The sequence below is a fragment of the Canis aureus genome, chromosome 14 (assembly GCF_053574225.1).
Source record: "Canis aureus isolate CA01 chromosome 14, VMU_Caureus_v.1.0, whole genome shotgun sequence".
Taxonomy (NCBI): Eukaryota; Metazoa; Chordata; class Mammalia; order Carnivora; family Canidae; genus Canis; species Canis aureus.
In genome coordinates, this window is record NC_135624.1 from 57,947,299 (window position 1) to 57,971,378 (window position 24,080).

The 24,080-nt window shown below is 33.7% G+C and overlaps 1 long non-coding RNA gene across 1 annotated transcript in view; it reads left to right on the plus strand.

The window, feature by feature from the left end:
* LOC144282969 (uncharacterized) overlaps positions 1-24,080 on the plus strand; it is a 74,016-nt gene that overhangs the window by 11,639 nt on the left and 38,297 nt on the right. Inside the window, exon 2 of the long non-coding RNA XR_013351378.1 lies at positions 5,235-5,360. This is a non-coding gene — a long non-coding RNA (uncharacterized LOC144282969). The remainder of the gene's footprint in view (positions 1-5,234; positions 5,361-24,080) is intronic.

Here is a 24,080-nt window from a genome sequence, read left to right on the forward strand (position 1 = left end):
CTTACCTCTTCCTGCTAATGACCTAACCTTTAACTGTCCCTCTCTAACCCCTCTTGATAAATCCATCTTGACCAATCACAACTTCCTACTCTATGCAAAATTCTTCTCCTTCCTAAGAAACACTATTAAACAACTATTTCATTTTTTTAAAACATTTTATTTATTTATTTGAGAGAGAAAGAGAGAGTACAAGAGAGAGAGCATAAGCAGAGAGGCAGAGGGAGAAGGAGAACCTCTGTCCCCACTGAGCAGCGAGCCCAATGTGGGGCTAGATCCTAGGAGTCTAGGATCATGACCTGAGCTAAAGGTCAGGCTTAACCAACTGAGCCACCCAGGTGCTCTTGACAAACTTCCTGAAACCAACTGAAACAGACCTTTTACTTAAACTTTAAAAAGTCACTTTCAATCTCTCTCAAATTAGAAAAGCTTCTTCAGAGCCTTCTCATGTTTGGCGTTTTTTTTTTTTTTTTTTTTTTTTTTTTTTTTTTTTATAAAAGTTGCCACAGTTTTTAATTATGTAACTTGGATCAGAACAGTTCCTCTCCTGATCAGTGTGAGACCACTTCTATGAGGGTAGGACATACCAGAAATCTTTTGACATCTGTCCTCAGAGTTCCAGGGACTGTACAACTAAGTCCTGCTTCTGACAGGTGCTACTTCTTATACTCTGAAGTACCTTAAGCTTTTCTTTTCTTTCTTTCTTTCTTTCTTTCCTTTTTTTGGGGGGGGGGATCCCTTAATACTGGCTTTTTGATTTGCTTTGTATTGCTCCAAGATCTTATAGATAAGGTGGGATAAGGCTAAGTACCTCAGTTCTGGATTAGTTTTGTCATGTTTATTCTCTTCATTTAAATATTGGCAATTCCTAGACTTTCAATAAATGTCAGGTTATGGTGCTAATAGCCTTAAGTATTCAACGTTTTGATAAGATTCTACCAAGGAAAATTTACATTTTAAAGATTTCAAATATTCAATGGTCAATATTTTTAGGTAGGCATGAAAAGATCACTGAAGGACAGGGAATCTAAAAAAAAAAAAAAAGGACACGGGATTTCTAAAATTATTTCTCTTTGAGAGTCGTAAAAACCAATGGAAATGTGTAATATCTAACATCCAAATGTAAACACTCCTTACCCAGCTCTGTTTGCATCCTCTTTCCCATACTTCAACCTCCTCCCTTTTTCTTTGCTTTTTCTCTGTCTCTTTCACTTTCACCAGACCCTTATCTCATGCACTGTCCTCTTCTAAACATACTCCTTCCATTGAACATTATCATAGTATCTCACACTGTATTTGGAAATAATGACCCACTTTGGTCTCTCATTGGAAAACTCTCTTGAGACCATATTAGATCATAATCTTGTTGAGGTATAGAAAAGACAAAAGTCCACTGAAGAATTTAAGATTACTCTATGAACTTTTAGTCCAAGATATTTTGATCTCTATCAATTAGTTTATCTCTGTGGATCCTGGACATGATTAGGAAAGCAGGAAGGATTGATATAAAAATGTAACCATGGATGGGCATAAAATGAGGACAAGACTAGGACAAATGATTTTAGGAGTTATACGTGAGGTCTTTTTTTCAAATCTGATTGATCAAAAATTCAGTCTGGTAAATGGAGAGAAACATCCATTTCAGAATCCATTTAAATACTACTTTTGGGAACACATTGCTCAAGATAGAGGTGGTGGTTTCACAAACACTGTATTTACTCTCTTGTTAATCATCTTAAACTTTTTGTTAAAAATAGAAAATAAGATGGCCCACTGTCTCCTCCTGTGAATTACAAGAGTTTGCTGAATTACAAGAGTTTGCTGAGCTCTTAAAAGACAATTTAAATCAGGAAATGAAAAATTCCACAGCAAATTATTCCAAATTAATCATCCCAGCAAGTAGCCACTCATGTCTAACCACAATTTACCTTAACACAAGAGGAATGTAATTATTAAAATCATTTTTGGATTGTGTTGACAATAGTGTCTACACTAAGCCCTCTCTTTTTTTCCCATTCTTTTCTCAGATTAACAAAGAACTTTCAGGGATAGGAATCTCAAACAACTTTCAGAATTGGACTTAGCTGAGCCACTTCCTGTGTCTATAGTCTCTCTTACTGGTTAAAACAATTTTTTTATTTGTTTAGTTATTCTGCTTGTGAAGCTGTTAGGAAGAGACTTTCTAATGTGGTCCCATTTTAGATTGTGGACCAGTGCCTTTCTAAAAATCTTGTTCTTGATGGATGTGACTATGGCCTCGCCAAAATTGCTCTATGGGCAGAGGTGGGGGAGGGGTGGCCAGGAGAAGCTTTGGAAGAATGCTGTTCATTGCAATTGCATACTTCCAGAAAAGACTCTTTAATAATTTTATTAGCCACACAATATCTCTTGCTAATGAAAAAGATGAAGCTACTATTTTGAATAAGATTTAACTAAAAATATTTGACAAGTTTAGATGGTGAAAGGACTCACAAAAACCCACAGAGCACATTCCTATGAAGTTTGTGTTTAGAGGCAAACATATAGTGTAGGCAAAGATAGACAGTACAGGCAATACTCGGGTCTGAGAGAGTTCCAGGAGTAAAGCTCTCCACAGTCATTATGTGAACATGGATATATTTTGTCTCCAATGTAAATCTCTACTTGTGTGATGAACCTGAACTTTGGGAGAGCTCAAAGAAGACATTCCCAGCCAGATTTTTTGGTTATGTAGTCTAGTTAAGCTGTCTAATATTTTAAACCTTTGGAAAACCATCAGATTGACCCTAAAGGTTACCAAGTAAATTTTGCACTTTAAATAGCATGTCATAAATTCCACTGTCCTTATCTTGGCCAAGAATCAAAACCATACATCCTGGTATTCCCAAAGATAAAGGTAGAGTTTACCAGTTTAGCTGTAAATTAATTATATCTTACCAAGTCAATCACCTGACTCTTGAACAAATCTTCTAAGTTATGAATTGCTATAATCAATTTTCCATGTATCTTTTGGAATATTTATAAAACAAAAAAGCAAAAGGACAACTGTCAAATACTAATTATTTTTGCATCATCAGATGAGATGTAGGTGAATCAAATTACTCTTATCAATTACATCAGTGTTATACTAAATGCCAGTTATTAAACTAACTTTATTACAAAATCAGTCATTTGGAATTTCAACAGTAGTTTTTAGGGCTTTCTAACAAAAGCAGTCCCTGTCTGTATGATAAATGCTGTCATGGATTGTGGTGTAAATCTAGAGCCAAATATTGTAATTCTGTACTTTCAGTTATCTTGTGGTGCACAACTATATGACCTATACCATACTATAAGATTGTATTACCCAGATCTCATGAAAAGCTTCATATTTACGTAATATCCCCAACCCCCCCATACAAATGCACATATACATGCAAGTATATTCTTGATTAAGTTGAATAGGCTTCCAATTCCAACTATTCTATCAGGCACATCTGTTAGTTGTTTATACGTGGGGCCTTGGCAGCTAGGATCACCTATACAGTTACGTTCTCCATTTACAAATTCCCATAGACCTTGGTGGGGGGTGGGGGCTGGGGAGTGTGATGGCAAATCTTCCATAAATTCATTGTTTTTACTACTTTTGCCAAGATCCAGGCCTTTATCCTTGAGCTACCTCTGTTTTCATCTCAATGAACATACTTAGCAGCACCTCTTGGTTAAGTGTTCATGTTTTTTCCCATCTTTATTCTTAACTATTCTTTGAGGTTATTTTGTCTATTTTTAAAATAGTATAATCTGTCCAGCTCCTTGCACCTTTTCCTTCCTCCTGAAATAAATTATTTTTTAAGTGGGCAATAAAAAGGTCAACAAGACATTTTCCTCATTTCCTGTCTATTTTTAGAAATACAAGTTTAGCTCGCCCAAGGATTTCTAGACTTGTGACAGTTTTCCCCTAGAGCTCTTTCAGGTAGGACATTTTGGTCAATGTCAGTTTATCTACCAAACATTTTATTGCCTTAGAATGCTTGTTTCATAATTACAAACTGAGTTTGGACTTAAAAATGTTGAATTCCCCAGGACAATATGGTATGATTTGTAGTCATTCAAACTCCACTATAGTTTGAATATGCCAAAGTTCTTCTCAAAAGTGTCCTTGACAGACACTGTCAGTATCAGAAGCAAGAATATGTGTCACCAAGTTACCCCTAAACTAATACTGGTTTTTGCTTTCCAAATATTCTCTACCTTAGTAATTCACCCTCCACCCTCAAAAACAAACAAACAAGCCAACAAACAAACCTCTGCTATGTATGTGGTTAATATCTGTTAAATCAGGAATGGAGCAGGTGTTTTGACACAATGGGTATCTTGAGTCAAGATAATTTTGCATCTCTCCATAATAGAAACAATTGCAACAAAAACCTTGATAACGATCTAGCAATTTCCTTTTAAATAGTGTACACATTGAAATTGCAACAGTAGGGCAGCCCCAGTGGCCCAGTGGTTTAGCGCCGTCTTCAGCCTGGGGTGTGATCCTGGAGACCTGGGATCGAGTCCCACATTGGGCTCCCCGCATGGAGCCTGCTTCTCCCTCTGCCTGTGTCTCTGCCTCTCTCTCTCTCTCTCTACTCATTCATGTCTGCCATGAATAAATAAATAAAATCTTAAAAAAAAAAAAAAGAAATTGCAACAGTAAGTTTGTCCAAAATCCCAGTGGTCTCTCTGCTGGGTGGCAGTCACAGGCTTTTACTTGATTGTCCAATCATTATGGCCTTAAATTTCATACATTTCCAAAGTCTTTGAAGGTTGGGGTCTGCACGTGTTGAATAATATCATGTGACTCTTACAGCTCCAAGAAAGCTTACTCTTGTGAGAAAAATTGAATTTAACTATTTTCCTGGTAAGTTTGTGAATATATGCTAATAATATCCTCAAAAGCGACATGAGATATCTTTAAAAACCAAACAGCCTAATAAATCTATATGTCCCTTGATTGATTTGGAGCTGGTAGAGACAATAACTTATTTTTGGTTGTCTGGGGGCAATGTTTCTATTGCTTCTGTTCAAATGGTGTCAAGGAATTGTATCATCTGTTTTGAGCCTTGTACTTTATTTGGGTTAATTATCATACTCTGGTTGTCATATGATTAATAAGTATTTTTACTTCTGGCTTGGCTAATTCTTCTGATTGAGATACCAACATTCTATGATTAATATAATGAACAATAATAGTACTTTCCAACTAAATTCCAATCTGTATCTCTTTTTACCAGGTCATAGCAATCAGCAGAGAAATTAAATATTCCTGTGGTTACACAGTAAATGTATGTTGGAGCCCATCCCAGAGAAATGCAAATCAGCTTCATTCAAATTTCTTCTAAACAGAAATGGAAAAGAAGGTAAGAACCAAACCAAACTATGTCCCTTCGTTTGTGGTATATCTTGAATTATTGATATCATTTTGGGTACAGCTGATAGTTTTGGAGTCTCCACTTTATCCTATCCTCTATAATCTACAGTCAACTTAAAAATTCATGAACTTTTAGAGGCCCTGATGGACTATTAAACAAGGAGTTCTGGGATATTAATATACTTACATCTAATAGCTCCTTTATGAAACCAAAATATTTATAACCCTCAAGTATCCTGTATTGTTTTCAATTAAGAACTTGAGTATATTTAGAGTATTCTATAATGTTCTCATGTAGACTTCCCAATTAAAACAGCCTGAAGAGCAGAGTTGGATCACATTTCCTTTTCCTATATTTTGAATAAGAGAGAACTCTCCTATTTAGATATAACATATATTCCAATAATATATTCTGGCAATAGTGAGGCCAACACCCATATATACCTACAATTTGTTCATAAATTCCTACTTTAAGCCATAGTTTTATCTGAAAACCTGTTTTGCATCATCATACTCTGCTAATTTTTATTACCTTCTCATTTTTCATTAGCAGGTTTATGCAAAACAATACACTGAACACCAGTGTTCAGTAATCCTAGTGAATTTTCTTCACCAGCCATAGGCTATTTTACCTGGCTCCAATGCAAATGACCTTGGGTCCCCTACTGATGATTATGTCAATATACCCTGGTCCTCTTATCACTCAGAATTCTTCTTTTTTTTTTTGTATATTTTTTTATTGGAGTTCAATTTGCCAACATATAGCATAACACCCAGTGCTCATCCTGTCAAGTGCCCCCCACAGTGCCCATCACCCAGTCACCCCATCCCCCCGCCCACCTCCCCTTCCACTACCCCTTGTTCATTTCCCAGAGTTAGGAGTCTCTCATGTTCTGTCTCCCTCACTGATATTTCCCACTCATTTTCTCTCCTTTCCCCTATAATTCCTTTCACTAGTTTTTATATTCCCCAAATGAATGAGACCATATAATGTTTGTCTTTCTCTGATAGACTTGTTTCACTTAGCATAATACCCTCCAGTTCCATCCACATTGAAACAAATGGTGGGTATTTGTTGTTTCTAATGGCTGGTCACTCAGAATTCTTATCCTACCCTGTTTTAATGGGCATGGGCTCTGAAAAGATTATAGACTCTAATTTCCTATCATCATCAGACTTTTTAAAATTTATCATAGCCAAGATAAAGTAAGTAAATTTGTCTCAGTTCTTTCACAACCTGAGTAGTTGGTAGGGCTGGATGACCTAATCTCTTATAGTGATTCATTAAAATTTTAGTAGCTACTCCATCTATTTCTTCCTTTTTCATGTCATCTTTAATTGAGCCTCTGAAGAATTCCACATAGTTTAATTATCTTGAGGTTTTCTTATACTTTTTTTTTTCTTATTGCTCTATCTTTTGCATAATCCTGAAAATTTCCCCATTAGTTAGCTCTATTTGGGGGCTTAAAATCTGAAACAGTTTTGCACACAGCAACTTTTCTCTTCAACAATAAAATCACATATAGGGTCCAAACCATTAGAATTCCTTTTGTACAACATCACTTGGTAATAATAGTATAGAGGTAGTGGAAATCTTAATGTCTTTTTTTCTTTAAATTTTTTAAAATCCTAATTTCATACAGGAAATACAGGTCATGATTTTGCAGCTCTAGCAGCCTCTAGCTGCTTCTCTCTTACCTTAGAATTTACTAGGACATATTTTAAAAAAAGAAAGACACCGCACTGTTGACTGATTGAGCTTTTATATAAGTTATTTTGTAATGCATTTTAATATCCACCTAGCCCTGGATCCATGAGCTTCAGTCTCATTTGTAATTTTTCTCCTGTCAGTGGGTGTAGTGCTTGTTAAACCCAAACCCCAGCATGGCAAGGAAGTCAATCTGTTAACAATGATTCCTTTCTTTCAGCTTTATTTCTCCCAAACCATGTCTTAGCCATTATTATTTAGGTTGCATTGTCAGAGATGGTTTCAAATATCCCATTCTCACTGCGAACTGCAAAGATTCCATAAATTCGGATCTTTAAAAGATCTTACAAATTTTAAAGACCATCGTCACCTAAGGCTTGTTCTAAAGCCAAAAGAAAAGAAGACAGGAAAACAATGAAGAGCCAAGAGACACCCTGGTTCAAGCTCTCAGGATTTATATAGGGGACATTTAAAAGAATATCACAGTTGACCCTTGCACAAATTGTCTTAATAGGACAATTGTAATTATACTGATTGGTATTTGTGACCAAATTATATATCTGCAGTTGTTGAGTATGCTGTACCCATGATTATTCAAAATATAGTTGGCCCTCGAACAATGTAGGGTTAGGGGGCAATTAGTCCCTGTTCAGGTGAAAATCCATGGCATCTTTTGACTCCTGCAAACGTAATAGCCTACTGTTGACTGGAAGCTTTACAATAGCATAAACAGTTGATTAACATGCATTTTGTATGTTACATGTACTATATAATGTATGCTTATAGTAAGCTAGAAAAAAGAAAACATTACTATGAAAAAAAAACTTTAAACTGTGTCCTGTGCAAATACTTCTGATTTGAAACTAGCCATCTACATGTAAGTCTCTGTCTGTTTCATTAGATATAATATCATTTGTACATATATATTTGTTTACCCATATATATGTTGGTTTTCTTAATGAGTAGAATGATGAATTCTTTCATATAATTATTATATCCATTTATAGTGTGCTTTACTGATATATTTTCTTTTTTATTTACTTTTTAAAAAAATGTTCTTTAATGTCAAATGTTCTAACTAAAACAAATGTATTCTACAACAAAGATTTCTCAATGGCTCAGCCTATTAGTATGGCAAGATCATGACTATCACCTAAGCACTTATTTTATAATATAAAGTTTTTATCCCAAAACTGTGATAATATATCTGTCTATAGAAATATAAAGTTAAAATTAAGAATTTCAGTAGAGAAGAGGGAAAAAATACCCTGTGAAAACACAAGTGAAGAAAGAATTATCCATGTTGCTTCCTGAATATTTGCATGTGAAAATGAAACCACAGATTTTTTTCCCCAAGAATCTCTTGTCACCTCAAACTAAAATGAAAGTGAAATATACCTGTGCTTGTGTGTATGTATTTGTGATTCAAATAAGATCAATATTATTTTTTTTGTCAGTTGTGTTGTATGTCTACCTTAATGGCTATTGGTAACATCTGCTGAAGGACCAATGAAAATAGGGACTTGGTGAGTCAAGGCTTTGACTTATGTTGTTCTGGATATAAGTACGTATGATCTGTCATTCCACAGAAAGATGCACTTCTTTTAAGCAGAACAGACTTTGTTGCTCTGGAAGTTTTGCTGTCTTAACATATTATTTTTAAAGCCATTTTAGAAAACATTCTGGAGAGAAAAAATATATACCATGTTGGGTAAAACAAGTGGTTATTAATGTAACTCAGTTTTGGGGTAATCTTGAGCAAGCCAAATTTCTACAAACGAAAGTGTTTTAAATATAAAATGAGAGACATCTCTCACTATACCATGGATATATTGTAAAAATTAAACAAGATTTGTACCTACTACCCTCTTGTGAAGCTGTGCTTCTTCTTAAGTGTTTTCCTTCTGTTCAGTGTCCCCATATCCAGAGGCATACACGTTTCCTGAGTTGCTGTGGTCACCAGGTTGTGCAAGCTACAGCTTCATTAAGTAAAAATTCATTTTTAATTTATTCTTGTGTGGATTTACCTATGTCAATTCCATAGCTCACACTGCCTCTGGATTTACCTAAACTTTCTAATTTGTGGTTCTGTCTGGGCTTCTTCAGATTGAATTGCTTTGATTCATAAGATATCTCACATGGCCAGCATTTAGGGTCCAACTTGTCCTACTCTTCTGGAGAGTTATTGGTTCTTCCTTCAAAAACTGTTGGTATTTCCCATCATCTACTGTCTCTTTCATTCTCTCTGTCCTATAAAGTGAAATTCAGGGGAAAGAGATATAAGCATGTGTTAATTTTCTATGTTAATGAGAAGTCAGTGTATGTTACTAGCACCCACTAGCCCAAATTAAACATGCACACACATATGTACATGTACATACAAAGCCCAACATGTAGAAACTTTTACCACTACATAGAATAATAAAACATAGTAAATGTTAGCCTTTCTATGTTGGTGCAAAAGTTATGAGAGAATAAAGAATGAAGACTTTAGCAGTCAACATTTCTTGAAGTACTTAGTTGTCCAATGGAATAACAATGTGAGGTCCTCATTAGGTGAAATTCTGACAGATTGATATTTGCTGGAACTAAGCTTCTGCAATAGACTTCTCATTTGTAATGGAGAAGAGAGTTTTTATTCCCCACCCTCCCCCTTTATTGTAAAGGGCTCCAAGGCATTCACTGATATGTCACTGCTTAGGGAAAAAATGCTATAATTCAGACATAAGTTGAACAGACTGACATATTCAAACTGGATGTTTTACTGCCATATAATATTCACATAATTTATTTTTAAGTATATAAAACCTTCCTGACTGCGCTATACTCAAGCAAAAAAGTTATTTATTTCAATATCTTAAAAATACATTTATGATTATTTATATTCATTATTTTTGAATATCCCATTACCACCAACTATATACATTTGGATTTTGAATTCAAACTGATTTAAAATCACAGTATTTACTAAAATGAACTCCTAAAACTAATCCTGTGGGAAATATTTCATTTTACATTTTCCTGAGGATAAACTAATATATAAGATTACAGGTGAGGTTTGTCAAAAACCTTTTACTCATTAGTTACTGTGATATTCTGTTTTTAATTTTATATTGGCTTACTATAATTGCCCTATTCTGATACCAAATACTACAAAATAAATAAAATTGCTTTGTCTTTGGGTCACTGATTGGTCATGCAAAATCTATAAAAAATATATTTTAAAAAAATGACTGAAGTAACACATTCCCTATTCTCTTAAACACTTTTTTCCCCTCTAAGTAGAGTATATTCTGGTGGTGAATTGTTAACTTTTTCATTGAATATATATATATATATATATATATATATATATATATGACAGTCATACAATATCGAGAGGATATAATAGTGATTGTAAAATACTGAACTTAAATCAAAAGGTTTGATTTTTATTGAAAGTTTGTATAGTCAGGAGACAATAGGAAGATAGAATAATAATAGAGGTAAAAGTATTTGTAAACTGTACAACATATTGTACGGTAAATTAAATTATAGTGATTTTTAAAGGTTTTGGAATTCTCTCAGCTTGAATTTAAAAAGAGCTCACAAGTACATAGAATTTAAATGTTGGAAATTACCATGTAAAATGTACCCTTTATGGACTGAACACATGTTTATTTTATTTTTTAAATGATTTTATTTATTTATTCATAAGAGAGAGAGAGAGAAGTAGGCTCCATGCAGGGAGCCTGATGTGGGACTCGATCCGGAGACTCCAGAATCAAGCCCTGGACCTAAGGCAGGCGCTAAACCGCTGAGTCACCCAGGGATCCCTGAACACATGTTTAAAAGCATTTAATAAAATACACAAAGTTTTAAACAGTCAATGTATTAAGAATGCATATCATAAATGTTTAAAAATGATATGCTACCAAATGATGGTATTAATTAAAGAGGTTTAGTTAAAGGGTGTATTGGGGATCCCTGGGTGGCTCAGAGGTTTAGCGCCACCTTCAGCTGGGGTGTGACCCTGGAGACCTGGGATCGAGTCCCACGTCGGGCTCCCTGCGTGGAGCCTGCTTCTCCCTCTGCCTCTCTCTTTGTCTCTCATGAATACACAAATAAAATCTTAAACAAAAATAAACTGTGTATCATACAGTATAATTTGTAGACATGTTAGCTTCAGCTCTATTTTCCTGGAATTAGTGTAATGTGTTGTAAATAAAACTCTCATTTTTCTTTCTTCCTTTCTCTTTCTCTTTCTTCTCTTTCTCTTTCTCTCTCTTTCTCTTTCTCTTTCTCTTTCTCTTTCTCTTTCTCTCTCTCTCTCTCTCTCTCTCTCTCACACACACACACACACACACTTCTCTGGGACAGGTAAAATAACAATCTCTTACCTCTAGGATACTGATAATTTTAACTACTCTCCAAGCAGCATTCATTTGCCCTGCATTTACTGCACTGAAGTTAAAGAACAGTGCCTCCAACTGGCAAATATTGTGTGAACTGCATACGAAACAATAAACAAAACTTAATAGATATTCCAATAAATATATACTGTAAGCTTCCAGCCATGTTATAACCCATATTACTGGCAGAACAATCTTTTTTAAAAGTACACACCTTATGTCAATGACCTGCATAAACTCTTCGTTTGCTTCCTACTCCAAAAGATAAGTGAAATCCAGACTCCTTAGATGGAACGAAGAAGCTTGTACAGTTTGGCTCTCTGCCATCACCAACCATTTTAGCTTCCCTCATTATACTACTAGCCCTCCTTTGTATGCTCCAGGCACATCACTGCTTCTTGTTCATGAGATCTGGTAAGTGCTTTTTTAACTGCCAGTCTTGACTTCTCCTGTTTTCCCACTTCTTCAGTCTCTTGCTATTTTTCTCTTCACTAACTCCTACTCATTCTTTGGGATTCCATAGTACTTCTTCAGAGAAGGCTAACCTGTTGCTTCCCCACTAAACAAGTTCTTATTTGTTTCCCACTAAATCAGTTAGCAATATTACATTGTGTTTTCTTTCATGCATAGTACTTTCCAGATTCTGTAATGATATAATTATTAGTGCGATTGTTTATGATATTTCTCCCACTGGACTGTAAATTTTCCGGAGAAATTGGTTTTTGGTTATCACTGCATCCCTAGTGATCTCCTTTGTGTCTGTCACTTAGTAAGCACTTACAAGTGAAATAATAACAATTATAGTAATAATAATAATAATAATAATCTAAACATAAAAATATAGCATAGCCTGGAAGATAGAAATATTTCTGAGTGGTTATTGAAGGGACAGGTAAATAGAATTGCTCTTCTGCTAAAACTTATAATCTGATATAATCAAACCAATGGGGGTTACAGTTGTTTTATAAAGAGTGAAAAATTGGGCAGCCCGGATGGCTCAGCAGTTTAGCACCGCCTTCAGGCCAGGGGCTGATCCTGGAGACCCAGGATCGAGTCTCACGTCAAGCTCCCTGCATAGAGCCTGCTTCTCCCTCTGCCTATGTTTGTGCTTCTCTCTCTCTCTGTCTCTCTCTCTCTCTCTCCCCCCCCCTTCTGTGTATCTCATGAATAAATAAATAAAATATTTTAAAAAAAAGAATGAACAATTGAGGCTAGTCTTCCTGGTGACACTATGGCATTTAATGTCATATGAGCTTCCTCCAGAACAGTGAATCAGCATATGTTACTTAAAAATGGATGATGTAGGAAAGCGTATAAAACTGGCATTGTCAGAAGCTTATTAAAAAGGGAGGAAAGAAAACATATGCAGTTGATTTTTATCTGGTAATTAATAGAAACACACAAAAAATTAAAACAGAGACTTGAGTTCATTTCTCTTTGTGTGTGTGCATGTGCGTGTGTCTGTGTGTGTGTGTGAGAGAGAGAGAGAGAGAGAGAATTCTGAGAATGGAATAGTCTTGATAATTAAAGATTGGGCTTCATACCAACAACATGAACATCTTCTGGGGAGTTTGACAGAATGGAAAATATCATGCCTAAGCAGAATTACTGAATTGGAATCCATATTTTAGGAAGATCTAAGTGATTTTTGTATAGTTCTGAAGTTTGAGAAACTCCACTCAAAGGATGTGGATGGTGGAGGATAAGATTCAGGGAAGGTAGGATTGGAATTGAGTAAAAATGGATAAGGGGTTATTTCAGAGGTGCAGAAACTTAGTGGTAATAACAAGGAACAAAATAGGGGCATTTAATTTTCTAAAAGGGGTCTAAGTTTAAGTCTATGTAAAATACAATTTTTCCAAGTTGAAGTTGATGTCTGAGAATGCCACAGTATTCCACTATGGTGGGTTAGATACTCAGCAAGCTTTTATACCTTTTCTCATTCCCCATCCCCATGGAAGGAGGTACTGATGCCATTAGAAAACACCTATAAATCTCAATGCATGCTTAGGGTTGCTTTCCCTTCTGCCATTTCTAAGAGAAGAACATCCACTGAGTGACCTGTTGGAATGGAAGAGATGAGAGACACATAAAGGCAATCCAAACTGAATAATTATTTTCTGGGAATCACAGCTACTCTTGGACATTTTTTATTAGATATACAATTTCAGATCATTTGCCGTGAAAATTACAAGAGCAAAAACAAAAACTTCTTGGACTTCTGGATGAATAGTATTAATTACATTAACTTGGGAATATTAGAATTTTTGTGTTAAGTTTTCTCATCTAAGAATATCTAATTTTACATCCTTCAAAGACTTTATATTTTTAAATATATGTCATGCAATAATTTAATAAAGATTATTATACATATTTTACAACTTTACTGAAAATTTAAATGGAATATTTTGCTTTCCTCGGTAATTTTTCATATAAATACAGAAAAGCATTTGATATTTAAGATTTTTCTGTATTCACCTTGTTGAATTTGTTATGTTTCTCCAGAGAGCCATGAGTAATAGAGAAGGGAAGGAATTTTCTTCCTCAATTTTCAATTTCTCTAAATATAAATCATTTTATTTTTGTTCTCTTTCATGATTTCCATGGTTCAGGAATTACAAATGTATTTAGTTTAGACATTCTACCTCAAGCAGATGCTGAATAACAGGTGCCTAAAGTAGTTGGGGGCTGGCCCTGGTTGGTTGTCTCTAACTCTTCTTGTAGTTCTAATGATTTTCTATGTTCCATTTGTGGTGCTTACAGAGCAGTTCAACTGTTATATGAAAATTCAGAGCTACAGGACAAGTAATCCAGAGAGACAGACTGCAGTTGCATAGCCATTTGGGACCTAGAACGGGAAAACGATTGCATGACCTCCATTACACACTACAATTAAAAACTACTAAAGTAGTTTTTAGAACAGTAGCACAGTTGCTACTGTTCTACAGAAGTGATCAATGTAATTTATAGATATATAAAGTAATCACTGGAGCTTTGAATCTGTTGTTGGAGAATGGGCAATCCTGTTCATTTGCACTCAAAAATTAGTTAAAACTTGTTATGCACGTGTCTTCCTTCATTGTTGTAAAAGTTTGATAGAGGTAGAAAGAATTTATAAGGACCAATAAAAGCATACGACGTGTAGTATTATGATTTTTCAAAGGTTTAAGTCTTTTTGTACTCTCTCCTGTAGAGCAAGAGAGAAACCTGAAAATCACAGGCTGTAAGATATTTTATGAACAGAATTAAAATTGTGATTCATTCAATAAGAGATATTTGCTGATTTGGAAGACAGAATAGAAGTTGAAAGTATTCTTAGAGCTAAAGACAATTGCTTTCGAACTTGGCAGGGTACATACTGTTTGCAGTGGCTTCCGGGCGAACATCCCCAGATCAGTTCTGTGTTACAGTCTGGAAAGAATTTGCACTTCCAGATTTCCTAAGCTAGTGGTATTTTAGGATCTTTACTCTTAAAAATACAAATCATTGCAAAAGCCTTTGATGCCCAGTATTAAACCCCTTATCACTGGAAAAACTGAAAATTTGCATTTTTTTTCTGATAGAACCTTGCCTGATCAAACATAGAAACAACATACCTCAGAAAATGATAGCATTTACCAATTATGATGATCTCAGTGATATTTCCCATTATTATTTTTCGGGACCCCCTGAAAGGCTTTAGGGAAGCACACAATTTACACAAAATAAAACAATACAAAAAATAAATTAAAAAATAAACTCAAATGAACCATTCAACATGTTGTCATTCTATATCTCTATCATCTATCTAATCAGTACAATTTTCTTTATGTCTATCTCTCCTTTACCAAGTGCCCTTTTTTTTTTTTTAATTTTATTTATTTATGATAGTCACACACACAGAGAGAGGCAGAGACACAGGCAGAGGGAAAGGCAGGCTCCATGCACTGGGAGCCCAACGTGGGATTCAATCCCGGGTCTCCAGGATCGCCCCCTGGGCCAAAGGCAGGCGCCAAACCGCTGTGCCACCCAGGGATCCCACCAAATGCCCTTTTATTCCCAAATGCTCTTTTTAAAAATCTAAATGAGTATAGGTATGGATTAATTCCTAGGTAAATGAATTTTAATCCAGTTTTATATAATTAAAATATATGCACTCCTATTTATATTAGTCTTGAAATATCTGTACTTGAATAGTTTCCAGAATGTGTAAGATATCTGAATAAAGCATTTTTTCTGTGGAAACAATCTATGCACCCTTTATAGATTCAAAATGCATTGGGGATTATTAAAGGTTCTGAGAGTCTTTCATCAAATATCTCATAATTTTGTTCTAGTGGATGTCCCTGAAATACTTTTGATAAAGAAATCCTGCTAAGCTCTTCATCTTCAAAAAGGCTGACATAGGGTATTTAATCAGAGCCGTCAAGCATTCTAAATAATTAGCAGAAAAAAATAATTTATTTTCAGTTTTTTTAACTACTTACACTGTTGTCAACACTACCCACAGTCATCACATAATCACTGTGCTGTGAAAATAAAGTCAAATGCATCATTAAATGTGTTGATCAGTAACTCTTAGAGTGAAAGGAGGGGAGTCTTATAGGGAGAAAGACCTGCTACTTTCTCTGAAAGGGAGAGAAACACAGAGAAAGAACAAGAGCAGGAGAATGAGCCAGAAAACAAGAGAGAAAAGGTCTGTGAACACATGGCATTCCTGGGAGGAAATGAAAAACATACCCTAATATGTAAATATTTTAATTGGTGTGAGTATCCTAATGAAATTAGCATTTACATAGACCATATAAAATGTTAATTTTATTTCAAAGATGATTCCTGAGAAGCCAATGAAGTCATTAAAGTATACAATTTCATAATCATCTTCAGACTCTCACATTATTGTAGGCCTGCTTCTTTAAGTTGACTGACCAAGATTCATTAGCTTACAATTCTACTCCTCATTTTCATCAATGTTTGAATTCTTGATTGAGAGGTGATATTTCATTCCTGATACTATGTCAATCTGGAATCTTTTCAGAAATAAATTAAATTAAAATTACAAAGCCTTATTGAGCAAAATAATTTATGGTATATTAATTAGTTTCAAATTAACATTAAACTGTGTTTGTCTTTTGAAGATATTAATTATAATCGAGAGTTCTTTGCCCAGGATTTTAAAAATCGGAACTATTCCTGTACTTCAACACCACAATAGGAAGGAAGAATGTTAATAAAGTGTAACTGTATGGAATAGAATTTTATCTGTGGGAGAAAAATGATGTCAGTGTCCTTTGCTCTTCTGACACACCTAACATTAAAATAACTTATTGTATCTAAATCTAGTGTTTTATCCCATGAGATTATATTCTATATTGATGTTCAAAACTTTTCTCAAATGCTAATCTTACTTGGATGCTCAATCTGACAGAGAAAATACTGTGCATTCACCAAGCCATTTTCTTTCTTCCCTGGCCATACAGAAAAACTTCATTGTCTACCCTTCAGAACTGTCAGACGGGGCCATGCAATGAAATTCTGGACATTGGAATGTGGATATGAATTATATATACCAATTCTTTTTTTAATTTTTATTTATTTATGATAGTCACACACAGAGAGAAAGAGAGAGGCAGAGACACAGGCAGAGGGAGAAGCAGGCTCCATGCACCGGGAGCCCGACGTGGGACTCGATCCCGGGTCTTCAGGATCACGCCCTGGGCCAAAGGCAGGTGCAAACCGCTGCACCACCCAGGGATCCTTATATACCAATTCTATACCCTAAAATCTCCATGCAATCCTCCCTGCTTACCCTCTTCTTTCATACAGATGCTACTAGGATAACCTTGAAGCCATGTGCTAACAATGGCAGACTAAACTACAGAAGGTGAAGTGACTAACAAGTGTTCAGTCTGCAGGAACCTTGAAATTTCTGTTTTTTTTCAGGTAAAGTAGCTTTCATTAAATACCCTTATATAAGAATCCTAATTAGATCATGTGCAGACAGCAATTTGCTATTACTCTGTAATAGTATAATCGATTGCAATACTTAGAAAAATAGTAACAAATTTATAAATAACATTTACCCTTGCTTGAATTCATCAGGAGTTTCTAAACAAGCAAGATGCATCATGATTTAATCAATATGAAAAATGAGTTTCAGAGAAGAATTTGTCCAAGGTCATATTTTGCAGGAAAGCAAAATGCTATTAGATATATTCTCTCTCTCTTTCTCTCTCAAATATATGTGCACCTGGTTTATACACAGTTTAATTCAGTTTCCCTAAATAAATGATGTTATTTGCAGTTCTTCAGACGATCAAGGTTTTTGCACATATTGTCTCTTATTCTTGGCATTCATTTCCTTATCAACTTGGTCTGTCAAATTTCTAATAATCATTCAACATAAAGATCAATTATCATTTCTTTCCTGTGACCTTTTCTGTTACTTCTAGTCAAAGGAGACTTGTCCCTTCATGGTCATGTCCATTTTTTTCTTTATTAAGGATTAGGTACATATGTTATTGTTTCATAATGATTTTCACATTTTAACTCTTTCTTTATAAATGGTGCAAGAGAGAACAAAAGGATCTTAATATTTAGATATTGACTTGTGATACTTTTATTAAAACTGATAACTTTGTGATGTATTGATAAAACATAAAAAAAAATACATTTAGAGGCTAATCCTAAACATAGGTTGATTCAGTTCCTGATATAATAAATGTAAAGTGGAAAAAGTGAAAAATTATTTGGATACTTATTTACCATTTATTAAAAACTATTTAGGATATGATGTGCTATTTCTTAATCAATGTTATTTAGTGTTATGGTCCTTATAATTTTCCACATTCAGTATTATAAAATTAAATTAACTCCATTATCCTTGACCTTACATTCTTCTTCTTCTTATTACTATTATTATTAATTTTATTGTATTCCCCCTACCTCAAATGTTTCTGTGATATTAGATGGTCATATACCTATAGGTCTAATTATAATGAAATAAATGTTTATATTTTCCTACTCTTACCATTAAACTGAGTGATAGTCCCCTAAATATTTTACAAATGTTACAACTATGTTGCTTAAAATGATAGGTAAAAAATTGATCACTAGAAAATGTAATAGTTTCAAGGATAAAAATATATTGAAATTCAAACTTCTCATTTCTAATATGCATAATTTTAATTTTAGTAAATCAAATGAATGAACAAAATAACTTTCCAAAAGTAAATCTATGGGAAAAACAATTTTGAGGGACACTTGGATGACTCAGTGGTTGAGTGCTTGTCTTTGGCTCAGGGTGTGATCCTGGGGTCCTGGGATCGAGTCCTGCATCAGACTCGCTGCGAGGAGCCTGTTCTTCCTCTGCCTATGTCTCTGTCTCTCTCTGTGTCTCATTAATAAATAAATAGAATATTTAATTTAAAAAAAGAATTTTGAATCAGTTTTCAAACTGTCTGTGATCAAGAATTAGGAAATTTATTTATTTTTCTTCTAAACCAACATTGGTATAATCTACAAATTATTAGAAAATGAAATAAAAATAAATTTGTATAAGGTGAAAAACATTTTCATTATTTATCTATATATATATCATAAAATTATATGTCAAAAATATGCATTGATAATAGCAGCAACCTATTTAAAATTTTACATATTCTTGAATGTATATTGAAAATTAACAAAGAGAATTATTAATAGTTTCCTGAACGTTGTTCCATGATTGTAACTAAATAAATTTATCAAGTACAACAGACTATGCCACAATAAATATCTGCACACACCATTTGAACAAAAAACAAATATATCAATATTTAATTTTTTTTTAACTTCCAAAAATGAAATTGCTTCTTGCTTGTTGAATTTAGGCAAATACTGTTAGAGGGATACTCTAGCTATAAAATTTGTTTTTTTAAAACCATTTTACTGTGTTATAAATTATATGTATGGTATTCACCTATTTTAAGATTACAATTCAATGATTTTTGATAAATTTATAAATTTGTGCAACCATCACCACAACTCAATTGTAGAAACAGTTCTATCATTGCAAAAAGACCTCTTGCTCCTTTACAATTGATCTATTTCCTTACACTCATCCCCGGGGAAACATTAATCTACTTTTTGTTTCTGTAGATTTCCTGTAAGTTAGTTTAGTATATATTATTTGTGGGATGTTTTTGTCAGTAATGGATTTTTTAAAAAAAACCCTCAAGTAAACATCAAATTTTCTAATGTTCTGACTTAAAACAGAACCTTGAGATTTCTTTTTGGCCCAATTGTTATTTAGATTTGTATTAATTTGCAAATATTTAGGGATATTCTAGGTATCAATATCTCATTTAATTCTGTTATGTTAAAAGAATATATATTTTATGACAATTAGGTTTTGTTTTATGGATCAAAAATGTCCTCTCTTATTGAACATTCTATGTATACTTGAGAAGAATATATATTCTACTGTTGTTAAGTGTTCTGTAAATAAATATTAGTGTTATTAAGGTTGCCTGTTTTCTGACGGAGTATATGCCTATAGGTCATTTTTTTTTTCAGTTATTGGGTGAGGAGTATTGAAATATAAAAAGTACACAATTACAGATTTATCTATTTTTCCTTTCAGATCTATTTTCACTGGGTATGGAATTGATGTTCCTTTTTTTTTTTTCAGTACTTTAAAGATGTCACTGCACTGTCTTCTTGTTAGCATGAATTCTGATAAGAAGTCTGCTGCAATGCTTATCCTTATTTGCTTTGGATCTGTGTTCATGTTTGTCACTAAATTTCTTCTGCTGCATTCTCTTCTTTTTCTGAGATTCGGATTATGAATATACTAAATTTCTTGGTATTGTTTCACATCTTTTGGATGATTTATCTATTTGTTTAATTATCTTTTTCCTTTTGTATTTCAATTTGAATAATTTCCGTTGGCTTTTCTTCACAGCACTGATTTCTCAAGCTGTGCCAAGACAGTTGATGAATCTGTTGAAAGCATTTGTCATCTTTTTATCTCAAACACATCCATTAGATTAATTTCTTATGGTTTCCATCTCTCTACTGAATTTTACATGTGATCTTGCATGTAAAATATCTTTCTATTAGAACAAATATTGATCGTGGTTATTTTTATTTATATTTATTATTTTTTTAAGATTTTATTTATTTATTTGAGAGCATGAGAGAGCAGAAGTGGATGGAAGGACAGAGGGAGAAGTAGACTCCCCACTGGGCAGAGAGCCTGAATGGGCCTCTATCCCAGGATCTTGGGATCATGGCCTGAGTCAAAGGTAGATGCTTAGCCAACTGAGCCACTCAGGTGTACTGACCTGGTTATTTTTAATTCTGATTGTTCCAATGTATGTTACATCTTAGTCTAATTCTGATGATTGCTTTATTTCTTCTGATTTTTTTTTCTTTTTGAATTCTTTTCAATTTGTTTTTGTTATTGCTGTTACAAGTTGTATAGCACAGTACATACTGAGTCAAATATTTTTTGTGGTTAGAAATAAGTAACCTTTGGTTCAGTTGGGTTTGCTAGCCTGGTAAGGGATTGGTCTGAGTTTGGAATCTGTGTTTGGTATGGTTGGTTGGCCTCCATGCACCTGAAATCTCAAATCCTTCAAAATTCATTTTATTTATGGGGTGGAATTGTTTGTTACAGTTTTTTCTCTTACTATCTGTTCCACACTTACTGATAGGTATCCACACTTTGGATCTTCTCTTTATAACTCTCCCTAGAAATAATCTGTCTCCTGAAGTTCTTATTATATTCTAGCATTATTTTTATATTTTCCTACACCAACAAGCAATTTTTACACACCAGTATGGTATTAGAGAGGGCATCTGTCTCTCTCTCTCTTTTTTTTAATATTTTATTCATTTATTCATGAGAGTGAGAGAGAGACAGACAGACTGACAGACAGACACAGGCAGAAGCAGGCTCCATTCAGGGAGCCTGATGTGGGACTCAATCCCAAGTCTCCAGGATCAGGCCCTGGGCCAAAGGCGGTGCTAAACCACTGAGCCAAGAGGCTGCCCTCTTTCACCTGGTTAATTGAATTTTTATTTTTTTTACATTTTATTTCCACTCTGGGACTATTATTTAAATTTTTAATGGTTGCTCTATGGCGTACATATAAATCTTAATTAAAAATAAGTTTATCTCAGATAACCTTTCACCATTTCATGTATAGTGTAGACTTTAAATAGTTTATTTTCATTTCCCCTTTCCCATCTTTTTAAATTTTGTTAATAAGAGTAGTTTTATATCTGTCTTATACACATAATACATTGCTACTATTTTTTACCTTAAATAGGGAGTTACCAGAGTGATTAAACATAAGAAAAATAGTTTAATGTTTCACTTCCCAACACTCTTCTCTCTTTAAAAATCCAAGTTTCTAACTAGCATGATACTTCTCTAGTTGAAAACTTTCAAACTTTATTTTGAAAATAGAAATAATTTCTTTCAGTTGCTGTTGTTGTTTTTTTTTTTTTTTTTTTGAAAAACTCTTTATTTCCCCTTCAGTTTTGTAATATTCCTTGTACATCCCACTCCACTGTCTTTCTTTGGCTTGCATGGTTTCTCAGTGTATTTAAAGTGGCCACATTCAAGATTTTTGTCTTTGTTTTCAGAAGCTGCAACATTATATGTCAAGTTCCTTTTTTGTTGTTACTACTTTGGTTTGGTATTTATCCTGCTTCTTGTAGAAGTTTCTTGGCTCTGTGAATTGGTATCTATTATTGTGAAAACTGCTCAAAATTATTTCTTCAACTATTTCTTTTGCCTAATTTTATCTCTCTTTTCCTCTTTGATTCCGTGATTTGATTTAATGAGACCATGTGATAGTGTTTCTCATATCTTAGATGCTCTTTTTGTTTCCGTATTTTTTTCTGTCATTTTCCTCTTTGTGTTTTCATTTTAGTAATTTCTGTTGATCTATATTTAAGTTCATGCGTTATGTCTTCAGTTGTGTCAACTATTCATTAGCCCATTAAATACATTATTCATATATGAATTTCTAGGATTTCTAGAATTTCCACTTGATTCTTTTTCATTGTTTCTGTATCCCTGCTGAAGTTAGCTATCTGATCTTGCACGTTGTCCTATTTTTCTAATAAAGATTTTTCCTTCACTCTCAAGCATGTACTACTGGTATAATTTCAATTTATCTCACCAATTACATCTAATAAATCTTATAAAACACTATGATTTGTGCACAACTATAGTCATATAATCCACAAGTGGATCGATCGATCTATCTATCATCTATCTATCTATCTATCTATCTATCTATCTATCTATTCTGTCTGGAAGACTTGAAGAAGTAATAAACTTATTATGGACTGCAAAAAAATCTATCATCTATCTATCTATCTAATCTATCTATCATCTATCTATCATCTATCTATGAATTTACTTCTTTATGAATGATTATATTTAAAAGACCAGAATAATTAGTGTAGATTTAAGTCATTGTATATATTTCCATTCTATGTTCATCAAATACTATTCTACCTAAATCTTGTACATTTATTAAATGTCCTGCTATTATCCCTCATACGATGCATATTATTTATCTATTTGCTTTTATTCTTATAAGGTAATCTTCTCGGAATATTATTTTCTTCTTTAGCTAATATTCAATGTCCATCTATCTTTGACTCCTCTGTGAACTCAATCCCTTTCACCACTCCAGCCTGGGCTAAAGTTTAAACTCAGAAGAAATCATTTTCTATCCGTTATGTCACTGAGCCACGTATATCTTGCCTTCATATGCCTTAGAAGTTCAGTGTCTTCAGTAATTAGGATCATATATGCATTTGATAATGGTGCCTATAATAGTGCAGATGAAAATGTTTATAGTAGTGGTGTGAACTCTAAATATCTTTGCAGATATATCTGTTCATATAAACATGTTACATCAGAGTCTGGTGAGACTTGATAATTCTTATTTATTTTCATGATACAGTTGCTGCATTTAATGTCATACAGGCTGTGATAAAAGTCCTAATTCATTTAAATTTACAAATCAGTTTTATTGTTCACACTAAAGGGACAAAAGAAAAGGAAAATGTCTAGCATCTAGCTTTGCTAGTAGGAAAATAATCTGTGTCCTGACATTTAATTTTAATCTTGTGTGATATATAACCACGTCTTCTGTGAAATACTTTGACCTATGTGATTATATTTGTTTCAAATGCCAGTGAAGGTTCCAGTCAATTAAATTGTATATTTGGGATGCAGAGATCTGTATATTGATTGTTACTGAAAAATTTAAAGCTATATGTGCTGAACTAAGAAGTTTCAAGGGCCAATTAGGTAAACATTTTGAATGCTTTTATGATTGCTGAAGATTTTCAAGAAAAGGGAGAAAATGTCAACTTTGTAGGAAACATCCAGAAATAATTCTAATACTACATAATAAAATTGGAAATAGTATTAGCGACTTCCATTTTCATTGAACTAAAAATCATTTAAAGCAGTTTGTAGTGTATTGTTACATTAAACTTGATCCTCTCAACAACCATTAGTTTAAAATTAAGATTATTCCTTAATGACCCCTTGGTATGTGTTGATTACTGAGTTCATTACATATATTATCTCTTGAATACTTATATAAGATAGGTA